This window comes from Macaca fascicularis, chromosome 12 (assembly GCF_037993035.2).
Source record: "Macaca fascicularis isolate 582-1 chromosome 12, T2T-MFA8v1.1".
In the NCBI taxonomy this organism is placed as follows: domain Eukaryota; kingdom Metazoa; phylum Chordata; class Mammalia; order Primates; family Cercopithecidae; genus Macaca; species Macaca fascicularis.
The window spans coordinates 61,354,551-61,360,550 of NC_088386.1; the positions used below are offsets into that span (position 1 = coordinate 61,354,551).

Sequence of the window (6,000 nt, forward strand, 5' to 3'; positions counted from 1 at the left end):
TAAGCGCCAGTTTCACCCTCAATTCTTAGGCTTCAGAAAAGCCTAATTAGGCAGGGAAAGGAATTTGGGCCTGGCACACCCAAGCTTAGACGTGGCAGGATCCTGAAACAATTTTTTTTTTGAACCTTTGAGTCATATGCCACAGGCAAACCATAACCGCGATATACAGGTCCTTAAGTCAACAGGTCCTCTAAAGAGATGGTGTGTGGTTGGTGCGTGGCAGTTGGATTTCCTCCCGCCACGGAAGAAAAGAACTCTTCTCCATTGGACAGGAAAGTGGGCCCAACTCTGGCTTGGAGAGCGCACCCGGAAAAGTGCAGAGTCGAAACAGAGAGAGAGGGGTGTCTGCGTCCCGGCCACAGAGCCCTTTCCAAACCACTCGGAAACCATTTAAATGGCTCGGCGGCCACGGTTTGCTGCCTAGAACGTTTGGGGTCCCCGGCTGGGAAAGTTGCCTGGCAAAGCCATGCCCTTCGCCGTCGCGGGATGCCCTCTCGGGCAGAGAGGCTGGAGGAGACAGGCAACCTGTTAGCCGCAGTGGAAGCGCGCCCGCCTCCCGCCGGGCCCTCCCTCTCAGGGTCCCCACGCTGCGACCCTCCCAGGGGCAAGTCCGGGGCCACCAGGTCTTTGATCTCGGTCCAGCTCCTCTGGGGCCGCCCCATAAGGACTGGCGGGGCACCGTGGGCGAGAGGGTGTGACTGGGCTCCCCCCGGGGCGCCACCTGCCCCTTGGCCCGGGGAGCCCCTTTCGGGGTCTCTCCAGGGGCAACCGAAACACTGCTCTCGAGACCGACTCCAACCGGCCACCTGGACCGTAGCCCTGTCCCCAACATGTGAACCCCCGCGGCTGTCCTCCCGCCTGCTCTAACGCAGCCCAGGGGTACCGCATCTCCCTCCGCCTGTCGCCGGCTTACCTGGCGGGTAGGCTGGGCAGGGCAGGGCAGGGCGGCGGGAAGCGGCGGCCGGGCGGGCGCTGGACGTGGGCTGGGCTCCAGGTGCAGGTGGCTGCCGCTGCGACTCCGGTTGCTGTCGCTACAGTTGCGGCTAAGTAGAGCTCCTCCTCCGCCGCCGCCTCCTGCCTTCCCGCTGGGCCTCCCGCGTTGCCTGGAGAGGCAGAACCGCGGCTCGGCTTCCTCTTGGAGTCTCCCAGGTGAGCTCCGGTCTGCGACGTCGGCAGGGGCGAGGCCCCGCTCCCGCGCCTGCGCGCCAGCCTCCCGCCCCGCCCCAGCACTACCTGAGCGCTCCAGGTGAGAACCGTTGACCGCGCGCGCGGGGTGGGGGCGCCGTCCGGGCCAAGCCTGGCTGTTGCGTGGCTTCTCTCTGCGCGGTCGGCGAGGCTGCTGCTCCGTGCAAGTTGTGGCTCCCGGCCCGTCTACACTGAAGGAATCCTGCACTGACCTGGTGGCAGTGATCACCTTGTAGCCAGAGTAGTCTGCTGGGTCCTTGGGGAAACAGAAGTTCTAGATTTCCCCCACACGCTTCCTCCCTTCCTCCTCGGTTCGCCAAAATGAAGGGGTGCGCTGCCTCCGAGGACCACTTCGGGAGGGCAGCAACTGTTGGCTCATGTGGTTTCCTCGGGCAGGGTTCAGCAGCTTCTGTCACCAGTTAGGTTTCGTGAGCTTGCTTCCCGTGTAGTCTTGATTTCATCACTTGACTCACTTCAGCGCAGCTAGTGGTTTCCGTTTCTGTACGCGGGCGCTCTGGTTAGGGGCGCCTCACGTCCAAAGGAGGAGTCTCCTCCCAAAGAAGAGCCTTTGGTATTTGGCAGAGCCTCGCCAATTTGGGGCGCACCTCCCCTCCCTGGGATGCTCTCAGAAGGCAAACCAATTCCCAGAGGGAAAAACAGCCACAACAGAGAGAACCCTTGCTGTTCCTGTTTGGAAAAAGATTGGGATTTCCTGGAGAAGGCTTGCTTCTACTGTAGGTTCGTTTAAAAACTCCACATCTATTCTGGAAGGGGACAACGCAGACTCCAGGAAGATGGTGGAGTTTGCTGTTTTTAAGACAAAAAAAAAATTGTTAAACAGTGTTTGTTCCGTTTATGACACAACTTTCTGTTTCAGCCTTCCTTCTGCTGCTGTAACAAACATTGACACTCCCAAAACCAGGACTTAAAATGACCTTTATACCTTTCCGTGAACTCATTTCTTTGGCTCTATCCCAAAGATATGTAGGGATATAAATCGAAAACTAGCTAAAAACTTTTTGGTGGCATGTTTAATCATATGGTGGCAGGTTTTACTATGAAGTTTAGTTGTGGTCTTCCTCCTACATTTTGACATGCTCTTATGGTGCTTATTTACTGTTTTATTAGTGCTACGCGTGACCTAAAAATAAGGTTTAAAATACAGGTTAGTGTAGTATCAACAAGTGTATCTTTAGTACTTGACTAGTCTAAGACATTGGTTTTAGCATCCATAGTACTATTTTATACTATGACACCTATGAGTTAGGTTTAAGACATTAGTAAACTAGGTAGTTCTATGCTTGTTTTACATGTTGTGCTTATTTTGCAAGCACCAAGGAACCTTCATCTATTTGCAACATTTTAGTATCAGTACCTACAAGCAGTTGCCAAGCTCCCTTTCCCTCCAAAAACAAACAAAAAATAGTTCAGGAGATACTTGTGTGTATTGATATACTAACTTGGTAGTGTTTTTCCTTAGGTCCAGGTCCAGAACTGAAAATACTAACTACTCAAATTCTCCTTCTCCTTCTTCTTCTTCTTCGTTGTGCCACTTTGTCATTTACCCCTAACTGGTGGTTAATGTCAGTCTTGGGAAATTTTGTAAGGTATCCTAAATGTATAACCACGAAACCTGTATCCTTTTTCACTCACCACCCATCTCTGAATGAAGCAGCAGTCAAAGATTGTGAGAGTTTTGATGTCCCACCAAACGAAGAGCAACACTTTTCACTGACAATCAGGACAGAGCAGATGGATATAAAATAGCAATCTGGAATCCAAAGACTGAGACGCATTGACAGCAAGACTAGTAACGTCAAATAACAACTGAAAAGAGAAGATAGGGCAGACCTATAAAAAGAGAGAGCCAACAAACAGGACCAAAATGCTGGATGAGGAGTATAAAAAGAACAGAAGAAACATAAAAATGATCAGGAGTTACTAAAATTTGACTGTCAGTTTTACAATGGAGACGAACAATTTAAAGAAGGAAGCAGTTTTTCTGAATGTGGCATTACTTGTGCATGTTGAGTGTCACATATATATACATATATATATATATAGAGAGAGAGAGAGAGAGAGAGAGATCTTGGGGATGAGACCCAAGTCTAAACACAAAATTCATTTATGTTTCATATACACCTTATACACATAGCCTTAAGGTAATTTTATAAAACATTGTAAATAGTTTGATGCACGAAACAAAGTTTGTGTAAAATACTTATGTGTGGAATTTTCAACTTGTGGTGTCATGTTGGTGCTCAAAAAGTTTTGAATTTTGAAACATTTGAGATTTTGGATCTGTGGATTAGGGATGTTGCATCTGTACTATTTTACACAACATTACTTGTACTATTTCATAGCATTCTGAAAGCAAAGCCTTATTATTAATAAAAATTTTTCTGTCACAATAAAATGATGCCACAGGCCCAAGAAAAAAAATTATCATATTGAAATGTTTAATGCCCCAAATCTAATCAGAGGCAGGTTTTTGAAAGTACCATCCTATTCAAAATTATGAAATAAATAATTTATTTCATAAACAGAAGTTAGCATTTCATCATAAAATAAAACCCAGGAACCTTAATGTAGACATGCTTCTCAGAAATAAGCTAATTTTAATAGCATATGTTTGACATATAATGACAGTTAAGATAGAAAATTGGGCAGATTTTACACAGGAAGGAAACAAACATTCTCTATCTCTCTCACACACACACATACACACACTTATTACACACACACACACACTCACACGACTAGCCACAAAATGGTCATTTGTATGGATTTGAAACAATACTTACTCCTTAATACTTTCTGTTAACATTTAATGCCAAGATCATCAGCACCTGGCACTTAGTAGGTACTTAATAAATATGTGTTAAATGAATAAATTGACCCATCAAGTACCATAAAAAAATATACCTAGTGTCTTGAGCAATTTACAGGTCTAAAGAATGGTTTTACCCAACAGTAAGGAGAAATAATCCAAGGCGGGTAAGAACACTAGACTGGTAATCTGAATTACAAAATTCTAAGAACAATAGATACCAGCTTTCACGTATCTACATTTCAAAAGACACTATGCAAAACAATTTACACTCCTACAAGTTACTTTATGTCTGGCTTCAATATTCTCTTCCACAAAACAAAATAGTGGTAGAAGATGATCTCCAGGCTTCTTTACATTCTGATTCAAATAAACTCCATGCCAAGAGAATTGGGCAAATAAATAAACAAATAAATAAAACCTTCTGGATATAGCAATAATTAATGGGACAACAAAGATGAAGAAACTGAAATTATTTAACTGAGATCAAAATTTTAATTCATAAATAATAGTTGTAATATATAATGTAATAAGTAAATGTGTAAAGTTACTAAGCCCAACTTTAAACTATTTCAGTTTGTTAATTGTTTAATTGTTGGTTACACAACTTTGCTTTGAAACATACTCTAGAAAGAGTTTTGCCTCATGAGGGAACTAGAGTTTTGAGTGAGGATCTCAAAGTCAGACTGAGAGATTTGGCTCAAAGACTGAACAGATTGGAATAATTTCTTCTCAAAGCAGTAATAAGCATAGAAATGTTACTGATTCAAGCAGAGAGTAGAGGTAGTATCACAGTGAAGAGCCACAAATATGTGGGTATTTTTAAAATAATGATGCAACATAATTCTACATTGTGTTTAAAATATTGCAAGAGTTAAAACAGTGAAAATATAAATAGGTTATTTTAGTATGAACTTTTTTGGACATTGTTTTCTATGATCCTTCCCCCTGTAGAATCTCAGAACAATCATCTCAGATTTTCAAAGTGGTACACATACTATGAGGGGTTGACTTAGATTACAACAAAACTATGTCTTGCTAATCTTGTATTCTTAGTACTTGGCACATAGTAGGCACTCAATAAATATTTGATGAAATGTATTGAATAGAGTGCATTGTTTCAAGCTTTTAAGCATTAGCCTAAGAGCAAAAAGAAATGTCATGCTGAGTCAGAATAATATTCAATCTAACTGGCTCTAAATTCTGACAGTGGCACCAAAGAATATTTTGTGGGAAACCATGGTGATAGTCTTGCATGATGTTGACCTCAGTGATGTACTCGGGTATCCCTCACTGACTCCTTTCCTAAATTGATTTCTCTTTTTCTGTAACATGCTTCTTTAAATTGAAAAGAAATTAATATTCTTTACAGAAAAATCAGAAAATACACATAATGCAAAGAAATTAGCTTTGAAATACTCAGAATTCCTTATACTGAGATGAATCAGTGCTCTCAGACCCTTTCTATCATGTATCTTTCCAGATTTTTTTTATTGAAAAAATTAGCCGGAGGCGCGGCATGGAATGGGGAACATAGAGGGATACAGAGACAGGTTTGTAAAATAAAAACTAGATCATTCTGGGGACTTGTTTTGTAGCCAAAGTTTTCTACTTAACATATAATTAAATGTCAACAAATTTATTTTACAGTGTTATTTTAATGACTGCCTGATATCCCTTTGTAAGGATTTATTTAATCTGTCACTTACTGTTGGACAATGAAGATTGCTCCCAAATTTTGCTATTGCAAGCAGTGCTATAATGGTCATACGCTTCATCTGTTGAAACATTTATGATGATTTTCTTGTAATTGACTTTTATTTTGTTTTTGTTTTTTTGTTTGTTTTTTTTTTTTTTTTTTGAGGCGGAGTCTGGCTCTCTTGCCCAGGCTGGAGTGCAGTGGCCGGATCTCAGCTCACTGCAAGCTCCGCCTCCTGGGTTCATGCCATTCTCCTGCCTCAGCCTCCCGAGTAGCTGGGAATACA

The 6,000-nt window shown here is 43.2% G+C and overlaps 1 protein-coding gene across 7 annotated transcripts in view; it reads right to left on the reverse strand.

Moving 5' to 3' along the window:
- GALNT3 (polypeptide N-acetylgalactosaminyltransferase 3) overlaps positions 1-1,020 on the reverse strand; it is a 48,066-nt gene extending 47,046 nt beyond the window's left edge. For all 7 annotated transcript variants that reach the window (XR_012421173.1, XR_012421174.1, XM_074009370.1 and 4 more), the window contains exon 1: positions 914-1,020. The gene's annotated coding sequence lies outside the window, so the exon portion shown is untranslated. The remainder of the gene's footprint in view (positions 1-913) is intronic.
- Between the last annotated feature and the right edge of the window lie 4,980 nt (positions 1,021-6,000).